At 46.3% G+C, this 13504-nt stretch overlaps 1 protein-coding gene and 1 pseudogene across 1 annotated transcript in view; both read left to right on the top strand.

The window, feature by feature from the left end:
• Positions 1 to 1999: 1999 nt before the first annotated feature.
• LOC133771068 (dnaJ homolog subfamily A member 3, mitochondrial-like) lies at positions 2000 to 11892 on the top strand (annotated as a pseudogene).
• The window catches only part of LOC133772037 (zinc finger protein 883-like), a 20327-nt gene continuing 18299 nt past the window's right edge, over positions 11477 to 13504 (top strand). Inside the window, exon 1 of the mRNA XM_062208573.1 lies at positions 11477 to 11560. The gene's annotated coding sequence lies outside the window, so the exon portion shown is untranslated. The remainder of the gene's footprint in view (positions 11561 to 13504) is intronic.

Raw genomic sequence — 13504 nt, 5'->3', positions numbered from 1 at the left:
GTTTAAGCCTGTACTTAGAATTCTTCTCTAAGCAAAAGGCAAGAACCTGAAATAGAAATTTGAGGCTAACCTAGCCCATACCATAACCAATGTCCATATGGGATGCCAGCGTTGCAGGCAACAGTTTTACTCACTACAGCACACATGGCCCTTTTTTTTTTTTTAAGATTTATTTATTTGAAAGACAGAGTTACAGAGAGGGAGAGGCAGAGACAGATCTGCTGGGTTTTTCTTTTCTTTTCTTTTCTTTCTTTCTTTTTTTTTTTTTTTTCAAGCAGAGTTAGACAGTAAGAGAGAGAGAGACAGAGAGAAAGGTGCCAGCGCTGCAGGCGGAGGATTAGCCTAGTGAGCCTCGGCGCCGGCCTTTTTTTTTTTTTTTTTTTTTGATAGGTAGAGTTATAGACAGTGAGAGAGGCAGAGAGAAAGGTCTTCCTTCCGTTGGTTCACTCCCCTAATGGCTGCCATTGCTGGCATTGCACCGATCCAAAGCCAGGAGCTGGGTACTTCCTCCTCGTCTCCCATGCGGGTGCAGGGACCCAAGCACTTGGGCCATCCTCCACTGCACTCCAGGGCCACAGCAGAGAGCTGGCCTGGAAGAGGAGCAACCGGGACAGAATCTGGCGCCCCAACCAGGACTAGAACCCGGGGTGCCGGTGCCACAGGTGGAGGATTAGGCTAGTGAGCCATGGCGCTGGCCCTGCTGGGTTCTTCTTTTTTCTTTCTTTCTTCTTTTATTTATTTATTTTTTTGAGATTCTTTTTTTTTTTGAAAGGCAGAGTTACACAGAGGGAGAAGCAGGGCACACACCTACACACAGAGAGAAAGAGATCTTTCATCTGCTGGTTCACTTTGGCCAAGGCTATGGCAGGCCAAAGCCAGGAGACAGAAGCTTCAGCTGGGTCTTCCACATGGGTACATAGATTCAACGAGTCAGCCCATCCTCTGCTGCTTTCCCAGGCACATTAGCAGGGAGCTAAATTGTAAGTGGAGCAGCCTGGACACATATGGGATGTGAGCACTGCAGTTTAACCCTCTGACCCACAGTGTCAGCCCCCATAATGTTCATTCTTTTTTTTTTTTTAAGATTGATTTGTTTATTTGAAAGGCAGCATTTCAGAGAGAGAGAAAGTGAGAGACCTAGAGAAAGAGAAATCTCCCATCCACTGGTTTACTCCCAAATGGCCACAACAGCCAGGCTGGGCCAGGGCTGGACCAAACCAAAGCCAGAAGCCAGGAGCTTCCTCCAGGTCTCTAACATGGGTGCAGGGCTCCCAAGACCTTGGACCATCCCCTGCTGCTTTCCCAGGCCATAGCAGAGAGCTGGATGGGAAGTGGAGCAGCTGGGACTAGAACCGGCACCCATATGGGATGCCTGCAGTGCAGACTGAGGCTTTAACACACTGTGCCACTGCACAGGCCCCGAGAGGGGAATCTATTTAGGAGGCCCAGCAAGTTTGGAACCTCCCAGACATGCTGGAGCAACCTTTAGCTGCTTCTAAGTGTTGGCTTCCCTGGAATCAATGCCAGCTGGTTTGAGTCACTGAGTGGAAATTGTACTTAGTGCTTCTGCATTTGTTTGCTGTCCTTTGGAAAAGACTCCACTCTTTTCCAGAGTGAATGCCACCCGACAAGGACCACATGGGTTTCTCCATGACCTCCGCAGTGTCAGACACCAACCCCATGACCTTTTGCAGGTGTGCCGTCTGATGCATGTGTGTGTCATGATCTTTGCTTCTGATTGTGTTTTGCACGTCCACGGAAAAGCTGGCTTCTTTGCATGTGCTTCTTTGTCCTCCTGTACTATCTCCTGCAAAAACCAAGGGCCCAACGGAACCGAAACCGCTGCCCCCATCTCCCTCCCCAGAACCAAACACAGGCTCTAGGGATGCCATCTGAGGGACTCCAGAGAATGCATGGAGCCAGCCCCGAGTAGTGGACGTCTGTGATTCTGCTCCTGCAGAATCAAGGTCCTTTCTTGCCACCAGCTGTCGCTGTGTGTATGCGCAACGCCTGCGTGGACACCTTCGAGGCCAGAGGCAGAACGGGTCTGACGGCTGGGGCTGGCGGTGGGCCCCTGTCGCCCTGGGTGCTGGACTCCACCCTGTGGTGGCCTTTACATGGCGGTGGCCAAGGGAGGCCTGACGTGTGCCAGCAACACCCTACCTTGCTCTGCCGGAAGGTGGGTGGGTGGTTTCTTCCCTGGAGATTGGACCCAAGGGTGAGCAGGCGTGCAGGGAGCATGCTACCCCGGCCGAGTTGCGTGTCGCTCCCGCAGGCCCGGCAGCCCAACCCTGCGCCCTTTGGATCCAGCGCAGATGGACCACAGAAGAGCTGGCTGTCCTGCAGCGTACAGCCACTGGGCTGCCGTGACTCCTGCCACTTCTCCGAGTCACCAGTGGTGATGAGCTTCAGGGCAGCACGGAGAGGGCTGGAGATGGCAATGAGAACTCGCCCTGTGGGCCGGCTGTGTTTTTTTCCCCCAAGTCTCTCTGCAGGTGGGAACCGAACAACTTAAGCTGCCTTCTGAGAGGTGGGGAGGGACCTCATAGGGTCAGGTTGTGGGAAGCACCTGCCGGATTTTTCAATTTTTTCACCCAAGTGCTGTGCCTGGATGTCCTGAGCGCAAGTGTCCGCGAAGGGCGCAGCTGGCCTGCAGGCAGGTCGTCCGTGGCACCTGTCCGTATTCCTTTTCCAAGTCCTCTTCCTGCGGTGTGGACCAGGAGGGCGCCCCGACCCTACTCTGCCTTCCATGGGTTCTTTGCTCTGTCCTCCACCATGTTCCTGGGGTCGATCTGATGGCTCCAGCACCTCCAATTATGCTGACAATAGGGTCACAGTGGGGCGGGTGCCAGTCTGATGCTCTGCACCGCAGCTGTTTTCATTATAGTCTGGATGACAGAGGGCTGGCACTCTGTGGAAGCCACATACTGGCTGATCCCTTTGCAGGCACTTGAATCCTGCCGTTATTCTAGGAAACAGGACCACTGCACCAAATGATGGTCCCATAATCACTTTAGAAAAGCCAAAAAGTGCAGATGATTATAAAGGAAAATATAATCCCACTACCTGAAGACAAACACTTGCTTTGTCTACTAGGATGCTTTTTCCCCTCCCCCCGGTTTAACAGTTTATAAAAAAAAAAAAAAAAAGAATAAATCCTCACAAAGCCATGCTGCTATTTCTCTTGCTATTTCTCTGGTTTCACATTGGCAGCACTAAGATTTAATGATATTTATTACGTTATATGAGTGTTGTAGCTGCCTATTTATTTGTATGGGGGTCAAGCCCTTTCTGTAAGCTCCTTAAGGAAATGTTCATCATTTAGTAGTGTTAGGTTTGGAATAGCTCGGGTTCTGGCCCCAAAAAGGAGACAGAAGAAGGAGAGGAGACCGACCTCAACAGAAATGGGTTGATTTATTACAGAGTGCCTATAATGCTGGGCTGAAGAGGGAATCTGCCCCAGCTGGTGGGAGTGGGGGGCATGCAGCTGGCAGGAAGTAGGGAGTAGGGGGCTTTTAGAAGCTGCTGGGAACTTTTCTCTTACCCGGGTTTCAAAAGCTGCCCCCTGCAGCTTATCTGTTTTGCAGGGAGTCTGAGGGAGATTGAGCTTGGTTCCTGCACCCAGGGTCTCAACAAAAGGGGAGGAAGTGGGGGAGGGTAACATCTTGTGAGCTTTGTTGCCTTTTAAGTAGTTACCCAATAAACATTTTTTACATTAAAGTAAATCAGATCAATCTCAGCAGCCAGAAATGACTTTCTAGGCAGAACTGTAAGCCTAGAATCAAATGTTCCAATTGGGTTCACACTGGTAACCAAGAGCAAGTCGAGTTTTATCTGGCAAGGAGTCCATTTTTGTTTCAAAGTAAAACACCCACTGTGTTGGTTTAATTAGCTTTGGAATTTTCTATCCCCTGTTATTCTGAGTTTCCTAAATGCCCAGAGAAACAGAGAGATAAGCCACAGAATAATCCTTGCTTTACAATTTGTAATTCTAGCAGCCATTGTTTAGATACCTTACTTTCCATTTTCATTCATAACTCTAGAAAAAGTTATATCAGAAGGTAACACAGTATACAACCAAGTGAACAGATCTGAAAGTAGAGGATGCATGTTTAACATTTGGTTATGCTGATCCCTGAGCCAAGAGAGCCCCTCATTGTACCACACATTGATTGCTGGTGGCATTGGGGTCCTCAAGGGCTCACCCTCCCATGCAGGTCTTTGTGCCTTGAAACTGAATATTGCTGCCTTTGAGCCCTGCCTTCACAGCCCCTGGGCTCCACGTCAGACTCACAGGAGCAAGAAGTTACCCTTTTATGCTTCTTTCCACATGAGCACTCCTTTGGCCAAAGAAGATTATTACCAGATGTTAGGATAGCCTCCAAATGCCAGCCAGAAAGATACCAAGAAAGCCTATTATCAGCTTGCCAAGAAATGCTATTGTGGGCAATGTGAGGTCTAAAATCCTATTCCAGGTCCTGGCCTTTTACCTAGAGAAGCATTCTAAGTACAGGCACAAAGGCAGTACACAAAGTGATAGTTTATTTGAAAAATGAGGAAAACATGCACACACCTGGGCATTGTCAAGAACTAGAGTGTCCAGGAAGGGAAAAGGACAGGGGTAGGAGCTACAGAAATGGTGCCTCAGCACACTGTCTCACAGGACAAGGGCAAAGGCAAGCCGCTCCCTGTTTCTGGCCTCTTATGGCTTTGAAAAGGGGAGTGGTTATGCGGTACTGCCCCCAGGTTCCAGGCGAGAGAAGATCCATCCTGGAAAAAGGTGTTATTTGACTGATGGGTGGATAGGATTCCTTAGGGCAGAGGAGGTGTGGCTTTCTGTTCGTGGCCCTAATGTAGCTACCTGCCTCATCCCCTATCAACAACACTCAGACACAAATAGGGTGATTTCCAAAGCCAATGAGAAGTTCTCTCAAGTGACAGAAGCCTTTGAAGTGTTGAGTGATGAAGTAAAGAGGAAAGAGCATGATGACTGTGGCCCCACTGGCTTTGATCCTGTGACTGCCAGCTCTGGGTAGAGCTACTGGAAGGTTGTCCTCACTGTTGACCTGGGAGCTATTCAAGAAGATATTTGGGGATTTCAGTCACCCTCAGGAATACATCATGGAGTTGACATTGAATCAAGCTTCCAAGGGCATCAATAAGGAACATCACAGATGTTCCTTGAACTTCATAGATATTCATGAACTCCAAGAACTTCATAGATATCTGTGAGTGCTCTGAAGGCCAGGGGAACAAGCCAGACACCAAGATGCAGCATTGCCACTCCTGTGGCAGCTCCAGCCTGGAAACCATCAACGTGGCCACTTTGGTGATGTGCTCTATGTTGTGGGGATATAGTAGTCCTGGTTCCATCATTACAACTCCTTGCATCATCTATATGGGAGGAGAACAAGCCAAACAGAAGTGGGTGATGATCCTCATGCCTACAGGATTTGAGAAGGGCCAGGCTGTGAGAATGTTTGTGAGAAAAGGAGAAAAATTAATCATGTTCAGGATGCAGAAAAAACTTGTGTTTTGGAGGGACACTGCAGATATCCACTTGGATCTCTTAATTCTTTTTTATTTGACAGATAGAGTTAGACAGTGAAAGAGAGAGACAGAGAGAAAGGTCTTCCTTCCATTGATTCACCCCCAAAATGGCCGCCACGGCTGGAGCTGTGCCAATCCAAAGCCAGGAGTCAGGTGCTTCCTCCTGGTCTCCCATGCGGGTGTAGGGGCCCAAGCACTTGGGCCATCCCCCACTGCCTTCCCGGGCCACAGCAGAGAGCTGGACTGGAAGAGGAGCAATCAGGACTAGAACCCGGCACCCATGTGGGATGCCGGCACCTCAGGTGGAGGATTAACCAATTGAGTCACAGCACAGGCCCCGGATCTCTTAATTTCTAAGTTGAGGCTATTCTTGGAGAAACAGCCAGAGCTCAGAGTCTTTGTGAGACAGTCAATGTACTGATGCCGCCTAGGAATCAGCTGATTGGGAAATGCACCCCCAGGATTAACAGCTATGGTCCTGAAAATTGCTACATTCATGTCAAGATCAGAGTCTCAAAGAGGCTAAGAATCTGGCAACAGAGCCAGATCCTGAGCTATACTGGGCATGAAACACACAGGGAGGGGGATGGTGAATGAAATTACACAAGTACTGGAAAATGGACCATTAGAAACTAGGCCATGAAGCAGAAGTCGCTTCTTTGTGGCCAGAGCACCTTGGAGAAGATTCCAGAACACCAGCACTGAGCCCTACTTGCAAAGCCCTCTAGACTGCCTGGTAACAGTAAAATCAAGTGACAACATATTTCTCCATTTCTCCATGACTAATTTAGGTAACTATTATTCTGTTTATTTCATAAACGGAATAATATTCAGATTCAGTAGTTAAGTCTACACGATGGTTGTGTCTACTTGAAACAGTTATGCCAATCGTGTGGTATAATTTGATTAAAATTTCTTCCCCTTTCCTTTTAATATAACTTTGTAGAGAATTTGTGTAAAGCTGTTGTCTTCTTACGCAAGTAGCTGATTGAGTCACACAATCTTGTTGAAGTGATTTGATGGGAAATGCTATTCTTCTGAGAACTCAGGTGTTGGCATAAATGTTTTAAACAGAAGTGAGCAGTCACATCTGGCTGTCTTCTGGGGGAAGGGACAGCTGATTAATCATTCAAGTGGTGCTGGCTTTGATTTACCAATGTCTAGGACACAGTCCACCAGCTTACACCCACAAGTCATTCTTGTCACTGTCCAGGGTTGGCTGGACCAGGGAGGCTGACTCACCCTGATCTAGCTCACAAGAGATGAAGTTAGTAAGCTCTCAGGCCACTAGGTCACTTATAAAGAATGAATGCAGTGTGGGATAAAGCAGATGCCAGCTTTCCTATCACCCTACCCTATAAGTGAACTGTATGGAAAACAATTTGTTAGGACTTTGATAAGCCTAGAATCAGAACAAGAGTATTAGTTGTTCAACTCAACTGTTCTATGACATTGGACTGTTGGCTTCTTTGCATTTCAATTAATTATTTCATTACCTTCTCAGGCATTGTCATCAATAACCAAATGACCTAGGTATACAATGAATGTTTCATCCAGGAATTTAGTGCCTGGAGTGGTCAGACCAGATAATAATGCCTCTCAGAATTGCTCAGCTGGTTAGCTAGTTTCCTTAAACTAAAAATGTTTCTAACGGGGGTGGGGAGGAGTAATATTGATTCAAGCCATACAGCCTGATTACTATTTCTATCAGACACAATTTAATCTCTCTAAAACCAGGTAGGAAAAGGTGCTGTAAAATCGCTCGCAAAACCTCCAAAGCACAAAAATAATCATGTAACTCATTCACATGATATTGACAACTGGTTAAGTTTTAATTCTTTTTGCTAGTTAATGTGTTATTACCTTGTGGCCATTATAGGCAACCAGTAGTTATGCATGACTCCTCAGGAGCCTTCTGCCTGACAGTGAGAGTAGCTGTATGGACCCTCATTCGGTAGTATGTAAAAACAGAGCAATCGGCCGGCGCCGTGGCTCACTAGGCTAATCCTCCGCCTTGCGGCGCCGGCACACCGGGTTCTAGTCCCGGTTGGGGCACCGATCCTGTCCCGGTTGCCCCTCTTCCAGGCCAGCTCTCTGCTGTGGCCAGGGAGTGCAGTGGAGGATGGCCCAAGTCCTTGGGCCCTGCACCCCATGGGAGACCAGGAGAAGCACCTGGCTCCTGCCAACGGATCAGCGCGGTGCGCCGGCCGCAGCGCGCCTACCGCGGCGGCCATTGGAGGGTGAACCAACGGCAAAGGAAGACCTTTCTCTCTGTCTCTCTCTCTCTCACTGTCCACTCTGCCTGTCAAAAAAAAAAAAAAAAAAAAAAAAAAAAACAGAGCAATCATTTCAAATCTTTGGAAACTGGAGATGTGGGTATTTGGTTCAGTTGTTAAGATGCCACTTCGGATGCTCCTGTTTCTTATCAGAGTGCCTGGGTTCAGGTGCTAGCTCTGATTCTGATTTCAGCTTCCTGCTAATGCACAGCCTGGGAAATGACAGGTAATAGCCTGAGTATTTGCATGCTATCATCCACATGGGAGACCTGGCTGGAGTTCCAGACTTCTTGCTTCCTCCTGGCCTAGCCCAAGATACTGTGAGCGACTGGGCACTGAACAAGAAGATGGGAGATCTCTGTCTCTCTGCCTTTCAGATCATAAAAATATTTTTAAAAATAATTCGGAATAGGGTGGGAAGAATCACTATGTACCTAAATCTGTATATATGAAATACATGAATTTTGTATTCCTTAAAAAGTTTTTTTAAAAAAATAGTTTTTAAATATTTAAAATGATATATAGCAATGAGATATATTTATTATTGAAATTCTGCTAAGATTGAATAATAGCATGGAGACTCATGGCGTTTCAACCCAGACCTGTTCCCTCCCTCCCTTTTCCTTCCTCAGTGGAACAGGAAATCAACTCCAGACAAGTGCAGCTAAATACACAGGGTTTCCTCTCCTCGAAGCTGTCAATTAGTGCTCTAAAGCCTTCTGAGGGGTTGGACAGCATTATTTCTCCTCCCGCTCCTAGTTTCCTATTGCCAGGACTATGTTCTGGGTGAGTACAGCTGAGAGGTAGGTAAGACCACTTGAGTGATGGGATCTCGGAATTAAGCGCGAGAACACTTGGATCTCACCATTAATTATATCTAATGTACACAGTAGAAATAGCTATAGAAACTGCACACTGTGTTTGCTTAGGTTTGGAGGGATGGGAAATAGTGAAGAAATAACTAAAGCTTATTGAGTTGTTTTTAAAAAAAAGATTTATCTATTTTAAAGGCAGAGTGATAGAATGAGGGAGAGAAAGGGAGAGAGAGAGAGGGAGAGAGAGTGAAGGTGGGGGGAGGGGAGAGATCTATTGGTTCACTCTCCAAACTTCCACAACAGCCAGGTCTGGGCCAGGCTGAAGCCAGGAGGCAGCAAGTTCATTCTGGTCTTCCATGTGGGTTGCAGGGGCCCAAGTACTTGAGGCATCTTCCACTGCTTTCCCACGCATGCCAGCCGGGAGTTAAATCAGGAGGAGCAGCTGGGACTCACACCAGCACTCCAATATGGAATGACAGTGTCACAAGCAGAGGTTTAACAAACTGTGCCACAGTGCCAACCCATGCAGTTTTTTTTTTTTTGAGGTGATAAAAATATTCTAAAGTCGATTATGCTTGCACATCTCTGTGAAAACCATTGAATTCTGTACTTTTAATGGATGAATTGCATGATAAGTGAATAATAGTCTTAACTCAATAAAACTGCTTGAGGAAGTTATATTATTCCTGATAATTTACAAAGTCTTAATTATTGAATTATTTCAAATTTCATATGCAATAGTTTATACAGTAATATTCCAAATTCAAATCCATGTAAAAGCTGACTTCCTTTGTATATGATATACTCTATAGTTATGTATAGATATGAATTTAAAACTGGACTAATAATAAGGCTTGACTTATGTTGTAGACCCTCAAAAGATTGTGAGGAAAGGTTATATTAATCTTACCTGTTCACCTTTTAAAAAGAATTATTTAACTGAATTAAATTACTATAAATGAAAACATAATCAGAGACCACAGTTACATGACTATATATTTTCATTGGTGGTAAGTAGGAGAAGACTAACCTCAGATCCTAATCCTTGTGAATATATCTTTACTAAAGGACTATATTATGCATTCTTTTGCATTTGGTACAAACTAAGTGATGGAACTCCTGTTACTGACTAGGTTCTCAAAATCATGCACTCCAATCATTACACATAAGGTATGACTAGGACCAGAGCAAAGGTGCCAGTTACTTAAGGTCAGCTGACAATCACTGAGCGTGGGCTTCCCCTTTCTCTGTTCTTAGGAATCCCCATGGAATCCACACCTCCAGTCCCAGTAGAGCAGCTCCTGCAGGCAGAAGTGTACGCCCCCAGATATAAGCATCTGTTCCTGAAGAGGACATGAGGTATTACTACTCCAAGGAGCCTATCTACTTATTTGAGCCCTGAAAAAGTCATTTTATATTTCAAGGAATATGACCCTGAGAGTGATATGTACAGTGCCCAGCTGCTCCTGTTGGTGCTACCTGTGATGGGAAATTCAAGACTGAAATCCCTTGGTTTGCAGAATAAGGTCACTGAGGGAAAACTATAGGGTATTAGATTACACAGGAATTTGAATAGGGCAAACCATATCTTAGGCATAGAGAAAACCAGGGATAAGTCATCCACTAAGAGCCAGTACCCTAACCGCATCACCACCAAAGGCCACGTTCTCTCATTTGTTAGGAGCTGATCGGGCAGCAAGGACTCTGTGAAACACTTGTGTTGACCTCTTTGCCTGTTTTGTGGCAGAAACCAGCAAAGAGATGACATACTTATGGCCTAGTTCTAAGAAAAATAAGCAGAGATTTTTCCAGAAATGTAGACAGATTGGTGTACAGATAAATTTCAGGAGTTTATAGTTAAGTAATTACCAGACAGAGACACTTTTACATTTACACAATCATTTCAGAATTCATTCACCTAGCTATTTTATTTCAGTATTTGCACTAGAATAGATTTTTCACATTGTAGAATGTGACCCGTGGGTGGGTCACACGCTATTTTAGCAGGTGAGATAAAGCATCTCTTTGAAAGTTTAGCAGTTACCATAGGAATATTAGTTTCTTATTTAACCATTTCAAAGTAAAGCAATCATTGTAATTTTTCCATGTAGTAAGCATCTGTAGAAGTGGATGTGGGACTTAGAACTGCGATGTAATTATGATAACTACAAAAATAAAGCAGCTGACAATTATTAAATGCTTCACCATATTTGAGTTTCACCATTCAAAGCATGATTCTTTCAAACATGAATCTATCCAAGTGAGAATTATTTTTCAAAGGTCTATTTATTTATTTGAAAGAGAGAGAGAGAGGTCTTCCATCTGCTGTTTGACTTCCCAAATGGCCACAACAGCTGGGGCTGGGCCAGCCTGAACACTGGAGCCTGGCACTCCAGCCAGGTCTCCCATGTGGACAGCAGGGGTCCAGGTACTTAGCCCATCCTCCACTGCCTTTCCACGTACACTACCAGGAAGCCAGCTCGGAAGTAGAGCAGCCAAGACTGGAACTGGTGCTCTCGTAGGGGATGCCAGCGTCATGGGTGGCAACTTAACGCACTGCCCCCACAAAACCGGCGCCCACGTGGGAATGATTAAAGAGTGAAAATTACAAGCGGTTGTGACATCGGAGAGAACGGTTCAGATATATCACAGCTAGTCTCCAGCCAGCACGGCTGACAACCCCGGAGCCGGAGGGATCGTGGTCTCCGTTTCCTAACAAAGAGGCGCATGGGCTTGTGGGAAATGTAGTCCCACCCTCCGACGACTTCACGAATGCGAGGCCCTGGGAAAACTTCCAGATTCCTTCTGCGCATGTGCCTCCCCGCCCACCCCCGCCATCTTCCTCCGGGAAATTCCAGATGCTCGGCTCTGTCCAGGGTGTTCTTCTGCAGGCGGTGGCGTTGGACTCCGTCCCTGAAGGTTGGTGAGGACAAAGGACGGTCCCTGCGAGCCTTGGGGAACCCGGGGAAGTGGGATGGGTGTTGTAATCGGGTTCAGGAACACCGGTGGATCTCGGAGGGGCGGAATCTGACTTTTTCGGGTGCGTGTGGCCGATCTGGGCTGGATCTCAGGACCCGTCCCTAGGGTCGGAATTCTCCAGCCTGTTCACAACTCAGGCTGTGCTTTCAGCGGTTGCTTTTTCAGGAGACAAAACACTGCCAGGAAATAGGGAGTGTTGCTCCCAGTGCGGGGAAGCTTTGAGGCGCGGCGCGAGGGTGGCCGCGCTGGGTGTGGGTGAACAGATGGCGTGAGCGGGATGTGTGGAGTGTGTGTCCTTGTTCTGGCTCTGGCTCTGGCACTGCGGGATCTTGTCGCAGACGTGTATAGCCCTGGCTTGTTCGCCTGTAAGGTGACCGTGTTAACGATCCCAGTGAATGCCCGGGACTTCCCAGAGACGTTACTGCGGCGCATTTGCAGTCTCACCGTGTCCGTTGGTATTTGTGGGCCTTCATGGTGGCTCTTCAAGCGAGTGGAAGTTCTGGTTTCCTTCTTGTGTTCCGTGGGGGTGGGGGAGCCAGGGGATGTTGCGGATTCCCTCTCCTTTGGAATAAAATCGAGCCTGGGCCGTGTGAAGAAGGGGGCTTCTTGAGCAGGAATTCTACCAGAAATTCCTGCCCTGAACCTCGCTAGTGCTTCCGACAGAGGCACAGTGTCCTGGAAAAGTGAAGATCCCAGCTCTGCATGGCCCAAATACCTAGTGATTCTGCTACCCAGAGTAAGCAAGATGTGAGTGATGCCGCATCGTCTGTAATCTGTCAGCTACTGAGTGGACTGCGAGTTTTACAGGAACTTCTAGAGGAGAGAGGCTAGTGGGTTCAGAAGAGTAGGCAGGGGCCTAGGAGATTACTAGAGGGTCTTAGGGTGTGGCCTGCATGGAGGAATCATCTAATATCTGAAAATCCGTGTCTCTGGATCCCTGTCACCGTCAGGTTACTTCATTCAGCTCTCATTATTTGTAGAATTGGACCCGTCTCAAACCTAGTCTTCATTTAGTATCTAGAGAGACACTTCTGCTACCTCTATTCTGATAGTTCTTGGTATCTCAGGAAGGATTTGCCATGGCATTTCCACCTAAGAAAGATGAAACAGATTGTGCTTCAGGAGAGAAATGGGTTGCCTGTAGTCACGTGACTTGCACCTTAATTTTCTGACTGGTTTTCTCTATTTTGCCACAATTAGTTAAAAACTTTCATCTACTTTTGAGAAGAATTTTCCTTGAATATGCCTATCATTTCCCCCTCACGACTTACTGTGGAGCCTAAAATATTTATAGTACATTTTTTTCTCATTTAATGTCAGTAGAAAAATCATTTCCACTTATATGATTTTCTGTTCTTGAAACTCATTAATGCTACAGCAAATTAATGAGCTAAATTCCCCTAGAATCACACTTGTATGGCAAATTACCTTCTTAAAATATAAGTAGAATAGAATATAATGATCACATATAAGTAAAGCTTTGAAACCTAGGCTCTCCAGAGAATTTCTTCCTGTGTTCACAAGGCCTTTGTTAATGCCAACATCGTTACTGACAGCCATCTGGTTGGCATTTATCACATTTGTGAAAACTTGTAGGTGTGATTGTGAAGTTCTGTTGATTGCATTTGGAACATAACCCAATCTTTTCTCCCCTTTTCACCAGTATGCATCAGCATTTTATGTGTAACAAAATGAAAAAAGCTCCCTGAGTTAAAAATATTGCCATTTTATTTGTAATTGTGAGTCAGCATTATAGAATGAGCTGTGTGGACAGGTTCATTCCAAGTGTTGCCTGAGATCACAAGTGAGGGCTCAGTGATCTGGTGCCCAGATTGAAGTGGGTTCTTTGAAGATGTCTTCACTCATGTGTGTAGTGGTTTGTGC

Source organism: Lepus europaeus, chromosome 12, assembly GCF_033115175.1.
Source record: "Lepus europaeus isolate LE1 chromosome 12, mLepTim1.pri, whole genome shotgun sequence".
Lineage (NCBI taxonomy): Eukaryota > Metazoa > Chordata > Mammalia > Lagomorpha > Leporidae > Lepus > Lepus europaeus.
Note: the sequence above shows the minus strand (reverse complement) of the source record. Positions and strands in the feature narration are given on the sequence as shown.